This window comes from Bos grunniens, chromosome 28, assembly GCF_055505025.1.
Source record: "Bos grunniens cultivar Pamir isolate PY7600 chromosome 28, Bosgru_T2T1.0, whole genome shotgun sequence".
In the NCBI taxonomy this organism is placed as follows: domain Eukaryota; kingdom Metazoa; phylum Chordata; class Mammalia; order Artiodactyla; family Bovidae; genus Bos; species Bos grunniens.
The window spans coordinates 43,625,964-43,649,638 of record NC_141192.1 but is presented as its reverse complement, the minus strand read 5'-3'; the positions used below and the strand labels follow the sequence as shown (position 1 = coordinate 43,649,638).

Below are 23,675 nucleotides of genomic sequence, written 5' to 3'. Positions count from 1 at the left end.
GTTCTTGAGTTTTATCTTGTTCCTTCTTCTGGAACATATTCTTCTGCCGTCACATTTTATCTAAATTTCTATTTTTATTTTTATGTATGTGGAAAGTTAGTTATATTTCTCAACCTGGGAGACGTGGCCCTCTGTAGGGGATGTCCTATGTGTCCCAGCAATGCACTCCTCTCTTGTCGCAAGGGCCAGGGATCAGCTGGTCCCAGGGTAGGTTCTGATCTACCTTTGGTGACTTAGTCTGTAGGCTTCTCAGTTCAGTTCAGTTCAGTCACTCAGTCATTTCCAACTCTTTGCGACCCCATGGACCACAGCATGCCAGGCTTCCCTATCCATCACCAACTCCCAGAGCCTACTTGAACTCATGTGCAGGCTGCCAGATCATAGTTTTCTTGCTTCTGTCTGCCCCCTGGTGGTTGAAGCTAGTTAAAAAGCTTCTGCAGGCTTTCTGGTAGGAAGGACTAGTGTCTGCCCACTGGTGAAGAGAGCAAGGTCTTGTCCCTCTGGTGGGTAGAGCCATGTGAAGGGGTGTGTTTATAAGTGGCTGTGGGCTCAGGGTGACTTTAGATAGCCTAGTTGCTGATGGATGGGTCTATGTCCCCACCTTGTTGGTTGTTTAGCCTGAGGCATTCCAGCACTGGACACTGAAGACTGTTGAGTGGGGCCAGGTCTTGGTACCAAACTGACAGCCTCCAGGGGAGCTCATGCTGGTGAATATTTCCACTACCAGTGTCCTTGTCCCCACAGTGAGCCAGAGCCACCCCTACCCACCAGGAGACCCTCCAAGACCAGCAAGTAGGTCTGACCAGGCTCCTATAAAGTCAGTCCTTTTGTCATGGGTCCTGGTGCATTTAAGTCCTTGTGTGAACCCTCCACAAAAGTAGAGTTTCTGTTTTACCACACTCCTGTGCAGTTCCCGCACTCCAACCCTGTTTGGCCATCAAACCAAATGGTCTGGGCACTCCTCTATTGAATGCCAGTTCCTCAGGCTGAGGACCCTGACAACAGGCTCAGAATTCTCACTCCTGAGGGAGAATATCTGCCATTTAATTATTCTCCAGTCTGTGGGCCAGCCACCCAAGTAGTGCGGGACTTGATTATATCACAGATGCACCCCTCCAACTATCTAATTGAGTTTCTTCTTTATGTCTTTGGATGCAAAATATTTTTGTTGATAGACTGCTGCTGCTGCTGCTAAGTCGCTTCAGTTGTGTCTGACTCTGTGTGACCCCAGAGACGGCAGCCCACCAGGGTCCCCCATCCCCAGGATTCTCCAGGCAAGAACACTGGAGTGGGTTGCCATTTCCTTCTCCAATGCATGAAAGTGAAAAGTGAAAGTGAAGTCGCTCAGTCGTGTCTGACTCCTAGCGACCCCATGGACTGCAGCCTACCAGGCTCCTCCGTCCATGGGGTTTGCCAGGCAAGAGTACTGGACTGGGTTGCCATTGCAGTCTTTTTTTAATAATAGTTATTCAGTGATTCTGGTGTCCTCAAAAGAGGAAGTGAACTCAAGTCCTTCTACTCCATAATCTTGCCCTCTCATGTGTAGTAAGTTTATTGCTGCTATAAATGCAATAGGAAAACTTTCCAGGGCACTTTGAATCATTTCAGTTCAATTCAGTTGCGCAGTCATGTCTGACTCTTTGCGATCCCATGGACTGCAGCATGCTAGGCTTCCCTGTCCATCACCAACTCCCAGAGCTTGCTCAAACTCATGTCCATCAAGTTGGTGATGCCATCCAACCATCTCTCATCCTCTGTCCTCCCCTTCTCTTCCCGCCTTCAGTCTTTCCCAGCATCAGGATCTTTTCCAAAGAGTCCATTCTTAGCATCAGGTGGCCAAAGTATTGGAGTTTCAGCTTCAGCATCAGTCCTTCCAATGAATATGCAAAACTGATTTCCTTTAGGACTGACTGGTTGGATCTCCTTGCAGTCCAAGGGACTCTCAAGACTCTCCACCAACACCACAGTTCAAATGAATCAGTTCTACGGCACTCAGCTTTCTTTATAGTCCAACTCTCACATCCATACAGGACTATTGGAAAAACCATAGCTTTGACTAGATGAACCTTTGTTGGCAAAATAATGTCTCTGCTTTTGAATATGCTGTCTAGGTTGGTCATAGCTTTCCTTCCAAGGAGCAAGTGTCTTTTAATTTCATGGCTGCAGTCACCACCTGCAGTGATTTTGGAGGCCAAAAAAGAAAGTCTGTCGCTGTTTCCCCATCTATTTGCCATGAAGTGACGGGACCAGATGCCATGATTTTAGTTTCTGAATGAGTTTTAAGCCAGCTTTTTCACTGTCCTCTTTCACTTTTTTTCAGGAGGCTCTTTAGTTCTTCTCTTTCTTCCATAAGGGTGGTGTCATCTGTGTATCTGAGGTTATTGGTATTTCTCCCAGCAATCTTGATTCCAGCTTGTGCTTCATCCAGCCTGGCATTTCCCATGATACTCTGCATATAAGCTAAATAAGCAAGGTGACAGCATACAGCCTTGATGTATTCCTTTCCCAATTTTGAACCAGTCCATTGTTCCATGTCTGTTTCTAACTGTTGCTTCTTGGCCTGCATACAGATTTCTCAGGAGGCAGGTCAAGTGGTCTGGTATTCCCATCTCTTGAAGAATTTTCCACAGTTTTTTGTGGTCCACACAGTCAAAGGTTTTAGCACAGTCAATAAAGCAGAAATAGATGTTTTTCTGGAACTCTTGCTTTTTCTATGATCCAGTGGATGTTGGCAATTTGATCTCTAGTTCCTCTGCCTTTTCTAAATCCAGCTTGAACATCTGGAAGTTCATGGTTCACGTGTTGAAGCCTGGCTTGGAGAATTTTGAGCATTACTTTACTAGTGTGTGAGATGAGTGCAACTGTGCAGTAGTTTGAACATTCTTTGGCATTGCCTTTCTTTGGGATTGGAATGAAAATGGACCTTTTCCAGTCCTGTGGTCACTGCTGAGTTTTACAAATTTGCTGGCATATTGAGTGTGGCACTTTCACAGCATCAGCTTTAGGGTTTGAAATAGCTCAACTGGAATTCCATCACCTCCACTAGCTTTGTTCGTAGTGATGCTTCCTAAGGCCCACTTGACTGTCTCACTCAATGGCACTTTGAATGGCATCAAATGATAAGGCTTGTTGCCAGATGTGGTGTCAAGAACCAGCATTGGGTTTAGTAGAACAGAGTAGATCCAATGTCTCCAGTAATTTGAGAGACCTTTTAAGGGAACCCTGATGCCTAAGTGGACAGCCAGTCAGTAGCTGAGAAAGAGCAGATTTTAGAAACAGTTTGTTTTAGCTATGAGTTCCTCCAGTTTCACTAAATTTAGCTCTGGCATCAATAAAGCAGATAGAAATGACTAAAGGTAAAATTTGAACTATATTACAAAAATCACATTACATAATTTACCTTATTCAGTTAATTTACATGTTGTACTAGATAAAGGAAATCAGGCTGTCTCATTTTTCTAGGAAGCTTGTGACTTTTCCTACAGATTAAAACATTTGGTTTAAAGATGTTTGTATTTTTCCAATGGGACATATATGCTACTGAAATTTTTACATAAAACTGTTTTTAAAATATATTTCAGAATGGAAGTCCATTTTTTTAAGTTCCCTGTCCACCAGAAATTAAGGGCAATGAAAAGAATTGAATATAATTAATCTTTTATAAGTAAGACTAGTAAATTTGTTGAATGGAGAAGCAATTTTTGCAGCCATACTTACAGATTAAAAAATCAATGTGCCTTATTTGAGCATTATTATGAGATGAAGGGTTGACTGTATAGTTTAAAAATATAGTTAGTGTACCTCAGAGTACCAATTTTTTAAAAATTTTGAATAGACTATTTCTCTCCCCTCATTTATTTGATTAATAACAAAGGCAATTGGAAATAACTGCTAATCAAAGGGAAAAAATAGTAGTGGGAGAAAACACATGTGTGAAAGAATTTTAAATCACACATCTTAAAAAAATGAATATTATTTTTCTGCATGTAAGTTTCACTGAGTGGTATTTTACCAAAGTCAAGATTGTATAACATGAATTTAAATGGAAAATATTTCCCCAAAAATAGACAAAGTGAAGGAAGAAAAAGAACATTAGTTTTAATCATTATATGTAATATGTAACTTTCACCATCATAATGGAGAAAATACTGAATCAGTCCTGAAATGACATATGCACACTCTATCATGTGCGGTAACTTTTAAGGGGTCAGCTTTTAAAGTGTTGTCCCGGGAATGAACTTCTGGATATGGATAAAATGAGAAGTGAAATGTTCAGTTCATGATACGCCTGTTTTCCAGATCTTTCTGAGTAACTATCTAGAGATGAATAGTCTGTGTTTATCTGGCTTAGGCTGACAGACTAGGCAGGTTGCAACCTGGTATTAAAACTGAAGTGATATGGAATATCTGTGAAAATCCCCCAAACAGTTAATATCATTCTTGTAACAATAGTGATCAAGTAAAAACAAAGTTGGAGTTTGTATTTTCCAACTTGGATTTCTTAGTTAACTACCTCAAATCCTGCCGAAGAGTCACCATGTGGGGGCCTGCAGGAGGGACCCTTCCAGGGCAGAGGAAGAAAACTGCTTCACACCTTCCAGGCTCAGGCTTTGGCACGTCTGGGGTGCAGCACTTTCTGTGTACAAAGGCATTTTCTTCAGTCACTACATTATTGGAATTTTTACAAACCCCACTGACTTTCAACAGTGTGGGGCCTGTGAAACCCACTGCAGATTTGCTGGCCTCTGTCAGTTATAAAAAACATTCTGAGGTGGTTATCTCTCCTGGAATTTTTTTTGTTTTAGCTTGTATGTATTCTGAGTAGAACAGCTTCAGGACCTTCTGCTTTATAGAGTTTTATGTTTCCTTCCAGTTTTGGTTTGTAATTATAAAGGGGAAATATGCATCAAATAATTTCTGCTCTTCTACAGAGTTTTGTTTTAAAAATGGAAGCTTTCCTATTGTATTGGGTTGATAAAATCTTCCCCACTCCAATATTTTAAAATATATTTGGGCCTAAACTGTTTCCAGAAGCTAAGTTCTTAAACTTAAAAGAGTTTAGAACTCCAAAATTTTTGTCCTCTATAACAAAGAAGAAAAGAAATGCCCACATTTTTATTAGAGATTCTGATCCCTGTGTTCTTGCAATATGTGGGGAAAAGAGACACATAAGAAAGTATACACTATCTTGCCCACTGTTTTATGTTTTAGACAATAGAAAATTATAGACAAGCTTTGATGTTATTGTTCAGTCACTCAGTCATATCCGATTCTTTGCATCCCTATGGACTGCAGCACACCAGGCTTCCCTGTCCTTCACCACCTTCTGGAATTTGTTCAAATTCATGTCCATTGAATTGGTGATGTCATTCAACCATCTCATCCTCTGTCACCTCCTTCTCCTATCCTCAATCTTTCCCAGCACCCGAGTCCTTTCCCATGAATTGGCTCTTTGCATCAGGTGACCAAAGTATTGGAGCTTCAGCATCAGTCTGTCCAGTGAGTATTCAGGGTTGATTTCCTATAGGATGGACTGGTTTGATCTCCTTGCTGTCCAAGGGATTCTCAAAAGTCTTCTCCAGCACCACAATTTGAAAACATCAATTCTTCAGCACTCAGCCTCCCTTGTGGTCCGACTTTCTCACATCCATACATGACTACTAGGAAAACCATAACTTTGACTATGTGGACCTTTCTTGGCAAAGTGATGTCTCTGCTTTTTAATACCATGTCTAGGTTTGTCTTAGCTTTCCTTGCAAGGAGTATCTTTCAATTTCATGGCTGCAGTCACTGTTCACAGTGATTTTTGAAGTCCAAGAAAATAAGGTATGTCCCTGTTTCCATTGTTTCCCCATCTATTTGCCAGGAAATGATGGGACCAGATGCCATGATCTTCGTTGTTTGAACGTTGAGTTTTAAGCCAGGTTTTTCACTCTCCTCTCTCACCTTCAAGAAGCTCTTTAGTTCCTTTTTGCTTTCTGTGATTAAGGTGGTGTCATCTGCATATCTGATGTTATTGATATTTCTCCTGGCAATCTTGATTCCAGCTTAATATTCACCCAGCCTGCCATTTCACATGATGTGCTCTGTATATAAGTTAAAAAAACAGGGTGACTGTATACAGCCTTGACGTACTCCTTTCCCAATTTTGAACCAGTTCCACGTCCAGTTCTAACTGTTGCTTCTTGACCTGCATACAGGTTTTTCAGGAGACAAGTAAGGTGTTCTGGTATTCTCATCTCTTTAAGAATTTTCCACAGTTTGTTGTGATCCACACAATGAAAGGCTTTAGCATAGTCAGTGAAGCAGAAGTAGATGTTTATCTGATCCAGTGGGTGTTGGCAATGTGATCTCTGGTTCCTCTGCCTTTTCTAAATCCAGCTTGAACATATGGAAGTTCTCAATTCACATACTGTTAAAACTGATCTTGAAGGATTTTGAGCATTATCTTGCTAGCATGTGAAATGAATGCAACTGTGCAGTAATTTGAACATTCTTTAGCATTGCCCTTCTTTGTGATTGGAATGAAAACTGACCTTTTCCAGTCCTGTGGCCACAGCTGAGTTTTCCAAGTTTGCTGGCATATTGAGTACAACACTTTTAACAGTATCATCTTTTAGGATTTGAAATAGCTCAGTTGGAATTCCATCAGCTCCAGTAGCTTTGTTCGTAGTTATGCCAGAAAGTGAAGAGAACTAAAAAGCCTCTTGATGAAAGTGAAAGAGGAGAGTGAAAAAGTTGGCTTAAAGCTCAACATTCAGAACACTAAGATCATGGCATCTGGTCCCATCACTTCCTAGCAAATAGATGGGGAAACAGTGGAAACGGTGTCAGACTTTATTTTTCTGGGCTCCAAAATCACTGCAGATGGTGATTGCAGCTATGAAATTAAAAGACGCTTAATCCTTGGAAGGAAAGTTATGACCAACCTAGATAGCATATTCAAAAGCAGAGACATTACTTTGCCAACAAAAGTCCGTCTAGTCAAGGCTATGGTTTTTCCAGTAGTCATGTACGGATGTGAGAGTTGGACTGTGAAGAAAGCTGAGCGCAAGAGAATTGATGCTTTTGAACTATGGTATTGGAGAAGACTCTTGAGAGTCCCTTGGACTGCAAGGAGATCCAACCAGTCCATTCTGAAGGAGATCAGCCCTGGGATTTCTTTGGAAGGAATGATGCTAAAGCTGAAACTCCAGTACTTTGGCCACCTCATGCGAAGAGTTGACTCATTGGAAAAGACTCTGATTCTGGGAGGGATTGGGGGCAGAAGGAGAAGGGGACGACAGAGGATGAGATGGCTGGATGGCATCACTGACTCAATGGACCTGAGTCTGAGTGAACTCCAGGAGTTGGCGATGGACAGGGAGGCCTGGCGTGCTGCGATTCATGGGGTCGCAAAGAGTCGGACACGACTGAGCGACTGAACTGAACTGAATGATTCCTAAGGCCCACTTGACTTCACACTCCAGGATGTCTGGCTCTAGGTGAGTGACCACATCATCATGGTTATCCAGACCATTAAGATCTTTATTGTACAAGTTCATCTGTGTATTCTTGCCACCTCCTCTTAGTATCTTCAGCTTCTGTAGGTCCGTACCATTTCTGTCCTTTATTGTGCCTACCTTTGCATGAAATGTTCCCTTGGTATCTCTAATTTTCTTGAAGAGATCTCTACTCTTAGTAATTTAAGATAACTGTTGTATTGAATCATATCATGATTCAAATCCATTAGAGTTGTATGTTTTGAGAAACTATGCTGCTAGCCCAGTAGATGCTCTAGAAAAAACAATTGAATAAAAGTAGTCACTTTCATATTGAAAGAAAATATTTTTCAGGCTAGAATGAAACTAAGAGAAAAATGAAAGTTATCGGTGAGTCTACCTATACACACGTTTCATAAGGCAAATTAGAAATCTTCTTTAGAAGGTTGTTGTTAGAGGGGCATATTTGGTTACAAGCTACAGAGAACCACCTTCAATTAAGTAACACATGGGATTAAGTAACTCAGTTAAATTCCATGGGATTAAGTAACTCATGGGATTTCTCGGAGGCCTCCAGGCTGCGCAGTAAAGGGAAACAGCCTCCAGGTGTGGGGACCCGGCAGGGATGAGCACAGGGCCCAGGCCCTGGCCAGATTAGAGTCACTGGCAGATCATGGTTTCATTTTTTTTCAAGTTGTCTGATTTGGAGATATTTATTGAACCGTACCTCCATTTCCTCATCTCTAAAATGAGGAGAATAATAGAACAGTGCCAGGCACAGTATCAGCACCGTATATTGGTATTCTTAGTATTCTTGGTATTCTTCTCACTTCATGATGTTTACTATGGGGACCTGCCACTAATGACCCAAGTCTGAATTTTCCCTGTGGCTATTATTGCAGATTCTGAAAAGGGTGAGTTTGATTAACTTCCAGACAGGTGGCATGAGCTCCTGAAGTTCAGCTGAGGCTGTGGGTGGCTGGTGCGGCAAGTCTTGCCAAGCTAAGAAGTAATGGCCCATTGACTTAGGGGGCATAGGTAGTGTAACAGTAAGGGTTAAAAAGAGATAATTTGGTGAATAGCCAATGACCTTTTATAGGCTGAACTTGTTTCTTTGTGGGAATTTTACATCACAAAGCGCATCATTTCACTTTTTGGGACTATAGCTGCATACATCAGATGTGACTAAACTTACATGAAAAGTAGCATGAAGAACTGTTTTGCCTGGTTTGCTCACCATTTGTCCTGAGAGTTTCAGACTTAGAGCAGTGGAAATTTCAGCTGCATTTACTTTGCAAACTTTGCATCAGAGCTGGAAGGAAATCACCTCATAGACTCTTGCCCCACTGAAGTTGTGCATCTGCAGAAAGTGTCGCGGAGGAAGACAGAAATACACCTAGGCTGACTGCAGGCCAATCCATCTTTCTGATCTGTTTCCTTCATGTGCATGGGAGGTCAACATGGTCAAGCAGACAGTTTTTAACACAGAAGCCAAACATGCAGTAGATCCACCATACACACTGCTTTTTCCCTAGACAGTATGCTTTTTTGTTGCTTTTCAAACAGCACTTTCTTTCAAAGGTCCACGTAGCAAATTGCAGAAGATACATAGTCAGGTTCATTCAGGAAAGTTTTTTCAGCTTGTTATCCTCATATTTTCCTGGCATACACTGTTTCTCCAGTTCATTTTGCTTTTGATTAATTTTTATTTTTCTTAAGGTTTTAATTGTAGACAGAATTGAAAAAGTCAATTAGTACCACCAGGCTTGTAACAAAAGGCAGCCTCCCCTGCTCCACCCTTCCCTACACCCGATTACATTTCTCTTAGCAGTTTCCTCTCATATTTCTGCCATATTTCTCAATAATAACCTTGTACTACTAGTTCATTTTAATTTGCAATACAGGTAGGTGAAGTTTTAACTCACTTTGTTGCCAAATCAAGCTTGGGTCAGCTCACCAATGTGCAGAAAAGTCAATCTGCTAACACTGGGTTGTGATGGAGGAAAATACAGCATTTATTGCAGGTGTCAAGCAAGGAGAACAGGCCAGTCACGCTCAAAGGACTAGAGTTCCCTGATGGCTTTCACACATGGGTTTAAAGACCACATTAGGGGTAAGAGTCACAGGGTACATGATCATGTCTAGTTATTCTTCTGACTGATTGGTGATGAGGTAACAGGGTGATGTTTTGAGAATCTCCATCATCAATCTTCAGGCTTTAACCAGTCTTCCTCTGTTTCTGCGTTTTCTCACTTCTCTCATCATTAACTGCTTGAGTCTCCTCTTTGGAACTCAGTTATTGTATTCTTCATCTCTGTTTGATTCTTCATTATTTTTTCTAATTCGTTGTTAAAAACTACCTTCTCCCTCTGTTCATCCAGTCTTCTCCCAAATTGTTTGATTATTATGATCATTACCTTGAACTCTATCAGATATATTGCCTATCTCCACATCACTTAGTTCTTCTGGGGTTTTATTTTTTTCTTCTTGGAATGTGTTCCTCTGTCATCTCATTTTTCCTAATTCCCTGTTCTTACTTCTATGTATCTGGTGGCTTGGTTACATTTCCCGACCTGGGAGCAGTGGCATCCTGTAGGTTCCAGCAGCACATTCTCTGGATACCATAGCTTCATGATCTAGGACTACCCCTGTTGGGTTGCCTTGGTCCTTCTCTTGAGGCAGGCTGGCTATTGTGGATGGTCTCCAAGGCATTGCTTGGCCTTGGTCCCTTTGATTGCCAAGTCCTGCCTTCTTGCTGATGGGTGGGGTGAGGCCCAGGGACTTCTGAGACTGGTGTCTGCATACTGGTGTGTGGGACCCCCTCCAGTGCAGGTGACCACGATGAGGCTGTAGTGGCTGCTCAGACCCTGGGTTCCACACCTCTTGAAATGCCTGAATATTTCCCTTTGTCCCTGAGCAGTGGAGAAGGACCTGGGGGATTAGTACAGTACACGCTCCCCACAGTGTTTCAGGGTCATCCCTCTGGTCAGTGAGTTCTGGATCTGAAATCAGCTCAACTCCAGGAACTGACCAAGGCATCTTGATTTTTTATTAGAGCAGCTGTTATCCTCCTGTTTCTCTGTTCTCACCCTTTCCTTTGGTTGTAGATGTTAAACAGTGTGTGTGTGTGTGTGTGTGTGTGTGTGCGTGCGCACACACACACGTGCGTACATGTGCCCATGTACCTCTAAGGATACTATGATCTATTAACTATCTCCACACTCCCTGTGGGGCAGACACAATGGTAACTGTGATCCCTGGGCTTCACCATTGGCCCCTGTTAATTTATCATCATCTCCATGGATGTTAATGGGCTCAGCTATGACCTCCTCTCCTTTCCTGGCCCACAGCATGGACTGAAAACAGTATCCCTGTAACCAGCAGTCTTGACTGCCTTGGTGCACAGTGGGCCCTCTGGGACTTCCCATGGAGTGTTCCATTGCTTAGTGCTCTGGATTCTTTTACTATATATGGACATGCCCACAGATCCCAGCCTCCTCACTCCCTCTTCTGTTTTCCAGAGCAGCTGAGTCATGTCTGCTTTTCTCTGCATGGCCACCATTTACTCTAGACCTGTAAGAGCTACCCCTGGGTCCTGCTACCTCAGGAAAGTTAATTCTTGCAGCAACCTGTGTGTATAATCTCTTTTCCTTCATCAGTTCTGGCACTTTCCTAGATGGGGAGCTCACCTTTACTAGAAAAGAGTAGACTCCCTCTGCAAACTAAGGATAGTTTCAGGGACCTGTAAGGGTGCGGAGAAGGCAATGGCACCCCACTCCAGGACTCTTGCCTGGAAAATCCCATGGATGGAGGAGCCTGGAAGGCTGCAGTCCATGGGGTCGCTGAGTGTCGGACACGACTGACTGACTTCACTTTCAATTTTCACTTTCATGCATTGGAGAAGGAAATGGCAACCCACTCCAGTGTTCTTGCCTGGAGAATCCCAGGGACGGGGGAGCCTGGTGGGCTGCAGTCTATGGGGTTGCACATAGTCGGACACGACTAAAGTGACTTAGCAGCAGTAGCAGTAGCAGTAAGGGTGACTCATATCTCTCTCACTTGTTTCAGGATCCCAGATTTTCCTAGCCCAGGATCTGATTTTAGCGTAGCAGACCTGCTTGGCTGTGCTTCTAAATGTCTCTGGAGATCTTCAGTTCTGTTAGATCTGCTTTTTGCTTTGTCGCTGTTTCTGTTCTCTCACTACAGGTGATAACAGCTTCTTTCCAATTATCGAGTTGCCCCCTAGTCTTTAGCTGTCTGTTACTGCTCAGAATCCCTCATTATCTCTCTGTGGGGTGTCAGACCCACTCAACTGTAGTCAGCCAATTCCAGTGTCTCTGTGGCTTTTTCTCACCATATCTTCAACAACCTGAATCATCACACCTGTGAGGACATTTTCTAGGCCACTTTGCTGATATCTCTACAAGTTCATGGCCTCCTCCACTGTGCCAGGGTCTGCCCTGTGTACCACCCAGAACAGTGGGGTGCTGGCTGACTGTATCTCAGACCTCATCTTACTACTTGTTTTCTCAGGCTCCTCGTGGCTCCACTTATACTATTTCAAGTTCTCCACAAACCTGGTGCCAAGACTGGATTTACTGAGAAAAACAGTAACAGAGGCAGAGGAAGCTGGGACAGCTATTAGACCCAGATGCAGGTCGAGCTCTCATGGTGGAGAGCGAAGGAAGAAAGCCTAAATAGCAAAAGCCTTAGACTGCAAGGCTTTTACTTAGACTGCAGTGCAGTTACCAGAAAGTTTTGGTAAAGCCAATTGAAAGTCCTCGAGCCAAAGTCACCATTTAGAGGAGCCTGTGTGTCCTAGATGACACCTACACCAGCATCCCTGCTGAGTGCACTTGCTGGCCAGGAGCAATCCTGGGCCTCCGTACAGATGGAGTGATGGGCTTCAAAACAGCATCTAAGGCCCTTGGTCATTTCCATTTTCCACAGTTGGAACCTGGGAGATCTGAAAGATGCATATGTCTGGTTGCCACAAACATGATATTTTTATTTCTCCTATTTTTAATACCTTTAAATTAACCAATGTTTATTTAATATCTTTGCCCCTTCCCAAAATAATATAACACCTTCAAATTGTTTAACTTTTCTCACCACAGGTATCAGTATTTTAGGTTTGTGTGTGTGTGTGTGTGTGTGTGTGTGTGTGTGTGTAAGATGTGATGTCTGTTTATAGACTCATTTTGTTGATTTTTTGCATATAAATATTCAGCTCTTCCAGAACCTTTGTTGAAAAGACTATCATTTCTCCATTGAGTTACCTTTGTTCTCTTTTCAAAGATCAGTCAGCTACATTTCTGAGCCTACATTTGGACACTCTATTCTGTTTTGTTAATGTATATGTCTACTCTTTCGCTAATATATCACACTGTCCCACTTTATAGTGGGTAGTGAATCAGTTTGTCAATATCCACAAAATAACTTGTTAGGATTTTTATTGGAATTACACGAATAAAATTAAGTTGGGAAGAACTGGCATCTTTAACAATATTGACTATTCCTACCCATGTTCATTGGAACAAAGGACTGGTTCAAAATTGGGAAAGGGGGACATCAAAGCTGTATATTGTCACCCTGCTTACTTAACTTATATGCAGAGCACATCATGTGAAATGCTGGGCTAGATGCATCACAGGCTTTGCTCAAGACTGGCAGGAGAAATATCAACAGCCTCAGATATGCAGATGACACCACCTATGGCAGAAAGCGAAGAGGAACTAAAGAGCCTCTTGGTGAAAGTGAAAGAGGAGAGTGAAAAAGCTGGCTTAAAACTCAAGATTCAAAAAGCTAAGATCATGGCATCCAGTCCTACCACTTCATGGCAAATAGATGGGGGAAATGTGGAAACAGTGTCAGATTTCATTTTCTTGGGGTCCAGAATCAATTCAGACAGTAAGTGTAGCCACAAAATTAAAAGACACTCGCTCCTTGGAAGAATAGCTATGTCAAACCTAGACAGTGTATTAAAAAGCAGAGACATCACTTTGCTGACAAAGGTCTGTGTAGTCAAACCTATGGTTTTTCCAGTAGTCATGTATGGATCTGAGAGTTGGACCATAAAGAAAGCTAAGCACCAGTGAATTGACACTTCTGAACTGTGGTGCTGGAGAATAGTCTTGAGGGTCCCTTGAACAACAAAGAGATCAAACCAGTCAATCCTAAAGGAAATCAATTCTGAATACTCATTGGAAGAACCAATGCTGAAGCTCCAATACTTTGGCCACCTGATGTGAAGAGCTAACTCATCGGAAAAGACTCTGATACTGGAAAAAATTGAAGGAAAGAGGAGAAGGGGATGACAGAGGATGAGATGGTTAGATGGCACCACTCACTCAATGGACATGAGTTTGAGCAAACTTAGGGAGATAGTGATGGACAGAGAAGCCTGGCGTGTTGCAGTTCATGGGGTCACAAAGAGTCAGAGGCAACTTAGTGACTGAACAACAACCCATGTTCATAGTATATCTCTCCACTTATTTAGATCTTATTTGATATTTTCATCATAGTTTTGTAATTTTCCTCACAGACTTTATATCTGTAACTAGATTTATACCTTATTATTCCATTTTTTTTGTGCTATAGGAAATTATTTATGTTTTTAATTTCAAAATTTAATTATTCAATGCTAGTATATCAGAAAACATTCAAGTTTTGTTTATTGACCTGTATCCTTCAATGTTCCTATATTTGTTTATTAGTTCCAGGAATTATTTTGTAGATTCTTTGGCACTTCTACATAGACATGCTGTGCTGTGTGTGTCATTGTTCACTCATGTCTGACTTTTTGCGACCCCAAGGACTGTAACCCTCCAGGCTCCTCTATCCATTGGGATTCTCAGGCAAGAATACTGGAGTGGGTTGCCATGCCCTCCTCCAGAGAATCTTCCAGACCCAGGGATTGAACCTAGGTCTTCTGCGTTGCAGGCAGATTTTTGCTGTCTGAACCACCAGGGAAGCTGAAGAATACTGGAGTGGGTAGCCTACTCCTTCTCCACGGGATCTTCCTGACCCAGGAATTAAACTGGGTAAATTCGATTCCTGCATAGCAGGTGGATTCTTTACCAGCTGAGCTACCAGGGAAGCCCCTACATAGGCATATTCATCTGCAAATACAGTTTTACTTCTTCCCTCCCAATCTGTGAACCTTATTTACTTTTCTTGTCTTATTGCATTAGCTACAACTTCCCATGTGATGTGAAACAGAAGTAAAAGAGAGGACAGTCTAGCCTTATAACCATTCTTAGGAGGAAAAATTTCAGTATCTTAACATTTAGTATGGTGTTGGCTATAGGCGTTCTTTTGTAGATGTTCCTTCTTAAGTCAAGGAAATTCTCTATCCCTGGTGTGCTGTGAGTATTTTATCAAATATCTTTCCTGCATAAGTTAATATCATCATATGATTTTTTCTTTAGTTTATTGAGGCAGTAGATTAAATTTTTTAATTTGAATATTGAACTAATTTGCATAACTAGAATAAACATCACTTGGTCATGGTGTATAGTTCTTTTTATTCATGTTGAATTCTATTGGCTAATTTTGTTTTGAATTTTTTAATTGATTCTCAAGAGGCATATTGGCCTGCACTTTTTTTTTTCTTGTAATGCCACTATCTTGTTTGGGTATGAGACAATTTCTGGCTTCATAGAATGAGTTAGGAACTCTTTCTTCTGCTGCTACCTTCTGAGAGAGATTCATTTTTCTTTTCCCCTATAAGGATGTGATAGAATTCTCTAGGGAAATCACCTAGGCCATGTGTTTGTTTTCTGGAAGGTTATAAATTATTGAATTAATTTCTTTAATAGATGTACATGTTTTCAGATTATTTCTACTGTGAGATTTCTGGTAGTTAGTGTCTTTCCAAGATTTGACTTATTTTATCTAAGTTATCAAAATTTTTGTCAAAGAATTATTCATAGCATTTCTTTAAATGTCCATGGAATTAGTAGTCACAATCCTTCTTTCATTATTTACATTAGTAATTTGTGTTTTTTAGAACACTTCCTCACACCACATACAAAAATAAAATTGTTCAAAGACTGAAATATAAGACATGACATCATAAAACTCCTAGAAGAGAACATAGGCAAAACATTCTCAGACATAAATCACAGCAACATTTTCTTAGATCAGTCTTCTAAGACAAAGGATATAAAAGCAAAAATAAATGAGACCAGGACTTCCTAGTGGTCCAGTAGTTAAGATTCTGACTTCCCAATGCAGAGGTCCCAGGTTCGATCTGTGGTCAGGGAACTAGATCCCACATGCTGCAACTAGATCCTGTGTGCTACAGCTGAGACCCAGCACAGCCAAATAAAATTTTTTTAATAGTTTATTAAATAAAATGAAAATAATAATTAAATTTTAAAATAAAAAATTCAAAATAAATAAAATAATTAAATAAAAGTTTTAAAATAAAAATAAAATTTTGAAATTAATTAACTAAATAAAAATGACAAATAAAAAATAAATGAGACCCGGGCTTTCCTGGTGGTCCAGTGGTTAAGAATTCACCTGCTGATGCAGGGGACGTGGGTTTGATCCCTGGTCTGGGGAGATCCCACCTGCCATGGAACGAGTAGGCTCCTGCACCACAACTACTGAGCCCGTGCTCTAGGGTCCATTCTCCACAAAGAGAAGCCGCCACAATGAAAAACCCATGCACCCCAGCGGGAGAGTGGTCCCCATGTGCCACCACTAGAGAAAGCCTGAGTACAGCAACAAAGAGGCAGCACACTGCTGGGCATACACACTGAGGAAACCAGAGGGGAAAGAGACATGTGTACCCCAGAGTTCATCACAGCACTGTTTACAATAGCCAGGACACGGAAGCAACCTAGATGCCCATCAGCAGATGAATGGATAAGAAAGCTGTGGTACATATACACAATGGAGTATTACTCAGCCATTAAAAAGAATACATTTGAATCAGTTCTAATGAGATGGATGAAACTGGAACCTATTATACAGTGTGAAGTAAGCCAGAAGGAAAAACACCAATACAGTATACTAACGCATATATATGGAATTTAGAAATATGCTAACAATAACCCTGTGTACGAGACAGCAAAAGAGACACTGATGTATAGATCAGTCTTATGGACTCTGTGGGAGAGGGAGAGGGTGGGGAGATTTTGGAGAATGGCATTGAAACATGTATACTATCATGTATGAAATGAGTCGCCAGTCCAGGTTCGATGCACGATACTGGATGCTTGGGGCTGGAGCACTGGGACGACCCAGAGGAAGGGTATGGGGAGGGAGAAGGGAGGAGGGTTCAGGATGGGGAACACAGGTATACCTGTGCAAGATTCATTTTGATATTTGGCAAAACTAATACAATATTGTAAAGTTTAAAAATAAAATAAAATTTTTAAAAAAGACAGCATAGCCAGGAATAAATAAATATTTTAAAAAATAAAATAAATGAGGCCTAATCAAATTTAAAAGCTTTCACACAGCAAAGAAAAACATAAAAAAAATTTTTTTAATGGAAAGGCTACCTACAGAAGGAGAGAAAGTATCTTCAAATAATGTAACCAACAGGATGCTATCATGGAAAATATAAAAATAGCTCATATAACTCAGTATTAAAGAAACAAACAACCTAGCCAAGAAGTAGGCAGAAAACACAAACAGACATTTCTCCAAAGAAGACTTACAGGTGGTCAACAGCACATGAAAAATGCTCAGTGTGTCTAATTATTAGAGAGACATAAATCAAAACTACAGTGAAGTATCTCCTCACACCCGTCAAAATGGCCATTTTTAAAAAGTCAACAAATACTAAATGCTGGAGAAATTATAGAGAAAAGAGAACCCTCCTACACTGTTGGTGGGAATGTAAACTGGTGCAGCTTCTATGGGAAACATTACAGTGGTTCCTTGGAAAACTAAAAATAGGGTTACTGTATGACTTCAAATCCTAAAAGATAATGCTGTACTGCACTCAATATGAAAGAAAAAACTCAGCAGTGGCCACAGGACTGGAAATAGTCTGTTTTCATTCCAATCCCAACGAAGGGCACTGCCAAAGAAGGTTCAAACTACTGCACTCATTTCACATGCTAGCAAGGTTATGCTCAAAATCCTTCAAGCTAAGCTTCAACAGTATGTGAACTGAAAACTTCCAGATGTTCAAGCTGGATTTTTAAAAGGCAGAGGAACCAGAGATCACATTGCCAACATCCACTGGATCATAGAAAAAGCAAGAGAATTCCAGAAAAACATCTACTTCTGGTTTATTCACTGTGCTAAAGTCTTTGACTGTGTGGATCACAACAAACTGGGATATTCTTAAAGGGATGGGGTTACCAGAACAACTTACCTGAGTAACCTGTATGCAAGTCAAGAAGCAATAGCTAGAACTAGACATGGAACAACAAACTGATTAAGAATTGGGAAAGGAGTACATCAAAGCTATATTTGTCACTCTGCTTATTTAACTTTTATGCAGAACAATCATGCAAAATCCCAGGCTGGATGAAGATCAAGCTGAAACTAAGATTGCCGGGAGAAATGTCAATAACCACAGATGTGCGGATGACACCACCCATGGCAGAAAGTGAAGAGGAACTCAAGAGCCTCTTGATGAGGGTAAAAGATGAGAATGAAAAAGCTGACTTAAAACTCAACATTCAAAAAACTAGGATCATGGCATCCGGTCCCATCACCTCATGGCAAATGTTGTTCAGTCCTGTCTGACTCTTTGTGACACCGTGGACTGCAGCACTCTAGGCTTCCCTGCCCTTCACCATCTCCTGGAGCTTGCTCAAACTCATGTCCATTGAGTCACTGATGCCATCCAACTATCCCATCATTTGTCATCCCCTTCTCCTCCTGCCTTCAATCTTTCCCAGCATCAGGGTCTTTTCTAATGAGTCATCTCTTCGCCTCAGGTGGCCAAAATATTGGAGCTTCAGTTTCAACATCAGTTCTTCCAATGAATATACAGGATTGGTTTCCTTTAGGATTGACTGGTTTGATCTCCTTACAGTACAAGGGACTCTCAAGAGTCTCCTCAAACAGCACAGTTCAAAACCATCAGTTTTTTGACACTCAGTCTTCTTTATGGTCCAACTCTCACATCCACACATGATTACTGGAAAAACCATAGCTTGACTGTACAGACCTTTGTCAGCAAAATAACGTCTCAGCTTTTTAATACTCTATGTTTGTCACTGATAAAGAATCTGCCTGCAATGCTGGAGACCTCGGTTCAATTCCCTAGGTCAGGAAGATCCCCTGAAGAAGGGCATGACAACTCACTCCAGTATTCTTACCTGGAGAATTCCATGGACAGAGAAGCCTGGTGGGCTACAGTCCATGGAGTCGCCAAGAGTTGGACACCACCGAGCGATTATCACAATAGGTTTGTCAAAGCTTTCCTTCCAAGGAGCAAGCATCTTTTAATTTCATGGCTGCAGTCACCATCTTGCAGTGATTTTGGAGCCCAAGAAAATAAAGTCTGTCACTCTTTCCATTGTTTCCACATCTATTTGCGATGAAGTGATGGGACTGGATGCCATGATTTAGTTTTTTGAATGCTGAGTTTTAAGCCAGCTTTTTCATTCTCCTCTTTCACCTTCATTAAGAGGCTCTGTAGTTCCTCTTTGCTTTATGCTATAATGGTGGTGTCATCTGCGTATCTGAGGTTATTGATATGTCTCCTAGCAGTCTTGATTCCAGCTTGTGCTTTATCCAGCCCATTATTTCGCCTGATAGATGGGGGGAAAATGGAAACAGTAGCAAATAGGTGGGAAAATAGTGGAAAGTGGAAACAGTGACAGACTTTATCTTCTTGGGCTCCAGAATCTCTGTGGATGGTGACTGCAGCCATGAAATTAAAGGATGCTTGCTCCTTGGAAGAAAAGATGTGACAAACCTAGATACCATATTAAAAAGCAGAGACATCGCTTTGCTGACAAAGGTCTGTGTAGCCAAAGTTATGATTTTTCCAGTAATCAACGGAAGTATGGATGTGAGAGTTGGGCCATAAAGAAGACTGAGTGCCAAAGAATTGATGCTTTTGAACTGTGGTGCTGGAGAAGACTCTTAAGAGTGCCTTGGACAGCAGGGACATCAAACGAGTCAATCCTAAAGGAAACCAATCTTGAATATTCATTGGAAGGACTGACGCTGAAGCTGAAACTCCAATACTTTGTCTACTTGATTTTAAGAGCCAACTCATTGGAAAAGACGCTGATGCTGGGAAAGTTTGAAGGCAGGAGGAGAAGGGGGTGACAGAGGATGAGATGGTTGGATGGCATCATCAATTCAATGGGCATGAATTTGAGGAAACTCCAGGAGATGGTAAATAACAGGAGCCTGGCATGCTGCAGTCCATGTTTCAAAGAGCTAGACATGACTAGAGAACATTACACCTATTGAAATCAGTCAGGCAGAGTAACGCAAATACTTCTTATGATCTTACTTTCATGTAATATAAGTAATTAGAAGTTTTGGATTAGCAGACATAACCACTGTGCATAAAATAGATTAGCAACAAGGACCTACTTTATAGTCAGTATTTTAGAAATTATAGTGAGTATTTTGTAATAACCTATAATGGAAAAGAATCTGAAAAAATAACTGGATCACTATGATGTATACCTGGCATGCTGCGATTCATGGGGTCGCAAAGAGTTAGACACGACTGAGTGACTGAACTGAACAGAACTGAATAATGGAAAAGAATCTGAAAAAATAACTGGGTCACTATGATGTATACCTAAAATTAGCACAATAATATACTTCAATTAAATATATATACCTTTGTGTGTCTTTTTGTATGTGTCTCTTAGGGTCAGCAGGCCAGCACCACAGTGGGGTGACCACCCTTACCTGTCCTCCCTACTCATCTATAGTTTCACTCACTTTACTCAGCAGATGGTTTGCAATGGCTCCTAACAAGAGAATCCTTTCATTTTCAATGTTATCTCTTAGTGGTTGTGTGAGATATTAATATTAGGAGAAGCTGAATGGAGGCTATATTGGAATTCTCTATATTATCTTTTCAACTTTTTTTTTTAATCTAAAATTAATACAAAGTTAGGCCATGAAATAGGTGACCATTATGTCAACTGTCTCCTGTAAACTCCTGAGACTTTTGTAAGGGGAAAATGGAATATATTTAATTCAGTTTTCACCAGTTTAACCTAAAGGAGCAAAAGAAAGCTGTTAATAATTTCTCACTTTCAAGTTCAAGTAAATAAGACAGTAATGGTTCCATTACGTTAGGTCATGAGAGGGAAAATTGCTAAAAATTATATGTTTAGATCAGAGACTCTTGAGAGAAAAGTAGTGGAATTGTGGTCTATGAAGCCAGATTTTAAAATGAGTGAGGACATGGGATCGTTGAATACAAATAACATTTGTATATAAATAATGGTGTCTTACAATGAGTCTGCATGGCTGAAAGAATATTATTTATAGATGCAGAAATCTGCATATGCTCTTAGAATCTGGAGGAAAATCCAATAATAAGACATCTGGGATGCCAGAAATAGAAGACAATGATTTGATACTTTGCTAAAGGAAGCAGGGGTAGGTAAATTAAACACCATGCAGGTGAAGAGCGTAACTGTGATTCAGAGGCAGTAAACAGAATGTACAGTGACCATCATGCATTCATCACCCAGGTTCAGCAGTTCCTGAGTTGGCTTCATCTATACCCCTGCCCGCTTGCCCCTCCCACACTGGTTTTTAAGCAAGTCCTCAACAGGTATAATGTCATCCATGTATATTTTACTATGTGTCTGTAAAAGATCCCCTTTAAAAAATAACCACCAGCAGTTTCATCCCCAACAATAGTAATAACCTCTAATCTCATCAAATACCCAGTTTCTTTTCAAAACTCCAATTAGTTCATATATGTAATAAATGATTTTATTTTCTTAGTTTGTTTGGAGCAAGATATAAAGAAATTCAAACCATTATAATTAGACAGTGTCTTTTAAGTATTTGTAATAGACTTTGCCCCCTGAAATTTATGTATTTAAAAATCTAGATCATTTGCCTTAGTTCTGAGTGTTATCACAAAATCCCATACTGGATGGCTTAAACAGTGCACACTTCTGGAGTCTGGGAGGTCCACGTCAAGATGCAGCATAAATCTATGATTTACTAGTTGTGCGCTGTCAACCCTTTGAAACTCTTCAGAGCATCGCGTACGTGTAATATGAAACGGCCTTGACGGCACCGGAGATGGGCACTGCTGCCACTGTCAGGATGCTGGCCGCCCTGCTCACACCCACTCAGCTGTGTTACCGTGATCTTCAGGGGCAGCCTCTGTCAGTATCTCCCAGGGCTGTTGATTTTTCCCCATCAGCAATATAGGAAGTCAGATAGTATAGAAGGAGAACAATACACATAATGTATAACATGTACACGTATTAAACTAACATATACAATATACGTAGTTAGTTTAGGGGCAGAGGGCTGATGTTTCGTTTGTTTAGAGTCTAGAAAAAGGTATACATAAACTTCCCTTATGTCCCAACTTGATTACAGGTTCATTTCTGACATAGGTCAGATGCATAGTGATTAATTTTGAAAATGGATGGACCAGGGATAGTTAGCAGTATATGGAGGACTCTTATCTGCTGCTAACATCTGTGTTCAAAAACTCAAACACGAAACCTTAATAGAACTCCTGTTGGTGCCTGAGGATTTGAGTCCTCTTGGTAATAGTAACTGCCTGAATGAAATCAGCCTTTGGACGGAGAAAGAATACCCCATATTGGAAAGTAATTATAGCTTTTACACTTGTATGTGTGTGTGTGTGTGTGTGTGTGTGTGTGTGTGTGCTTTCACAGCTTTTTGGAGTCTACAGCCTATTTCTCCATGAGACCAAAAATTGGAGAGAAGGAAGTGTCCCCAAACGTTTTCTTCGGTATCTGGCATGATTTCAGCTCTCACTTTAAAGACTTTTGGAAGAACGAGAACAAACTCATTCTATGAGAAAGGTAGGTGTTTTTCATTTACACAGTGGCATTTTAAAGCTGTTTTCTCAGGTGTGACCTGTTAGGGGTTGCCAACTTTCACAGCCTGAATGAAAAACTAGGTCCTCACCCTGGGGTTTCCAGTCTAAGAGGGTGCTGAGGTTGGGCAGTACTTGGAGTTCAAGTAAGAAGAGTCAGCACAGTGGCTGTGATGCTGCAAAGGGCAGCTGGGGTGATGGTTTGCCAGGACCACTGTCTGGTAGACCAGGAAGCCACACAGAAGCAGGCAGGCAAGAAGAGGAGTGAAAGAGCCCTGCTGAGATGACAGGCCCACTCGTTTCCAAAAAACCTTAATAAGGTAAGATGAATCAGTTTGGTTTAACTTTTGCTCAATTCATGGGATATTGTCACACATTTCACCATTCATATCAAAATTTCTCCCAGGTGTCACCAAGAAAAAGATGATCAATATTTGTAAGAGATATTTTCAAGACTCTTATCATATTGTATCACATTTCCTTAAGTATATCTTCAGAAATGAAGGGAAATTTCCCTTCTTAAGTACATGGAATAGAGTCCTGTCCCTTGATTATGAAGCTTACACAAGTGCATTGTTACCAAGTTGGGAAGCGTGTCCCCAAATTGTGGGGTCTGAAGGGAGAATGAAAGGGAAACCAAACCCTAATCCTGAGCCTATTAGTGCACTTCCCACATCCTGACCCTAACAAGGACTTTGCTTTAGAAAACGTACCTCTTAAGGAACTTTATTGATCATAGTACAAAGTTCCACAATTTTTTTTCTTATCATCTTCATTTTGCTTATATACAAAACCATGCTGGCTCACCTAGTTTTCACTTGTAAGTAGATTTCAATCGGTCTTAAAATCAGGTGAGATTAATTGCTGACACTTGCTGAGCAAGTGGACCGTTCTCACTAATAGAATTACGTACCTAGAGCCCACGACTCCATCAGAGCAGGAAGTCTGCCTCGGTGACGAGTGGATGGAAAAGAGAGCGGTCTGAATGGAAGGGGAATACTGTAAACATCTATTTGGAGACAGTGAACTTGTTCTACCTCAAGATGCATCACCCAGGTTACTGTAAAGGACATTTGCCAGGAGTCCAGGTTGGTGAGGCAGGAGAGAGAACTGAGTGAATATGGGCCTATCTGGACCACCGTTCAGACGTGGATGTTTCCAGCTTTTCACCGAGCAAGGCTTGCTCAGTTTGGAAAATG

The 23,675-nt window shown here is 41.1% G+C and overlaps 2 long non-coding RNA genes across 2 annotated transcripts in view; one reads left to right on the top strand and one right to left on the bottom strand.

Moving 5' to 3' along the window:
* Positions 1-20,523, bottom strand: part of LOC147343278 (uncharacterized) — a 31,338-nt gene extending 10,815 nt beyond the window's left edge. The window contains exon 1 of the long non-coding RNA XR_015156604.1: positions 1-20,523. This exon is cut by the window's left edge and continues 8,184 nt beyond it. This is a non-coding gene — a long non-coding RNA (uncharacterized LOC147343278).
* Positions 20,523-23,675, top strand: part of LOC147343277 (uncharacterized) — a 23,602-nt gene continuing 20,449 nt past the window's right edge. Inside the window, exon 1 of the long non-coding RNA XR_015156606.1 lies at positions 20,523-23,675. This is a non-coding gene — a long non-coding RNA (uncharacterized LOC147343277).